The sequence below is a fragment of the Dipodomys merriami genome, unplaced genomic scaffold (genome assembly GCF_024711535.1).
Source record: "Dipodomys merriami isolate MVZ:Mamm:240054 unplaced genomic scaffold, mDipMer1.0.p SCAF_1105, whole genome shotgun sequence".
In the NCBI taxonomy this organism is placed as follows: Eukaryota; Metazoa; Chordata; class Mammalia; order Rodentia; family Heteromyidae; genus Dipodomys; species Dipodomys merriami.
This window is the reverse complement of record NW_027202389.1, coordinates 240,044-241,177: the sequence shown is the minus strand read 5'-3', so window position 1 is coordinate 241,177 and position 1,134 is coordinate 240,044.

The window sequence follows — 1,134 nt, the reverse complement described above, 5'->3', positions numbered from 1 at the left end:
GACTGTAATTCTTGCATTAAGGAAAAATTGTCATTTGAGTTTAAAAATCTTAATGTGTGTCTGTTTTAAAACAAGAGGCAATGAGTGACACTTGGCCTCAAGATTTCAAGGGATCTTTTCAAAATGCAAATAAAAACTAAAGTATAAAATATTAAAGGTAATTAATAAGAGTTTTAAAAAATAGAAATGGATTTTTGGATATAAAGTTTAAATGTAAAATTGTTTTTAACATTGGCCTCAATGTGCACAAAGGAAAAATTAGGATTACCAAAATAATTGCTATTCTAGTTTGCTCTTATAGATTTTTTTTAACAGTTTCCAGCAAGCTCAGAGCAAAGCACAGAGGATTCTTACAAGCTTGTTAGATGTAACTTTGGCTTTTAATAAGTTTCAGGTAAGAGCATTCTTAAAAGCTACTTCTATGTTGACCACCTTGTTGCTTTTAATTGGAGTAAAATGGCCTTTTGTAAGACTCATTGATCTGCAAACTGGTTCAAAGCCAGCCCGGGCACAAAAAGGTTCCTGTGAGACTGTCACCTCTATTCAGCCAGCAGAGTACTAGCCCTGGACTAAAGAGTCAGGGGACAGTACTCAAGCCCCAAGCTCGAGACTCACAGTGGCAGAGTACTAGCCCTGGACTGAAGAGTTAGGGGACAGCATTCAAGCCCTGAGTCTGGGACTCAAAGTGGCAGAGTGCTAGCCTTGAGCTGTAGAGCTGAGGGACAGTGCTCAGGCCCCGAGTTCAAGTCCAGCGACCAGCTAAAGGGAAATGCCAATGAGGCATTTATCCCAATGTGGAGAAGACACTCCTGGGACGAAAGCAATGGAGGAGCATCCAGAGGCAGTAAAGCCACTGCTTGGATGGCAGAAATGTCAGATCCTAGAGTCATTTGTGCGTGGCCCTTCAAAACAGGTCAAAGCCAGGAGGTCATAGGAAGATAGTTTGGAAGCATGCCTAATGTTCATGACTACCTTGTAAGGGACAAGAACTTGCCAGTCCTCTGTGATAGTGAAAAGCTAATGTTATAAAATGTGGGGGATAGTTTAAATCTCAACCCCTTTATGTACCAAAAGCTCTAATTGGCAGTAATATTGAAATATTGAGCTGACACCAGCTACATGAAATTCATCTGC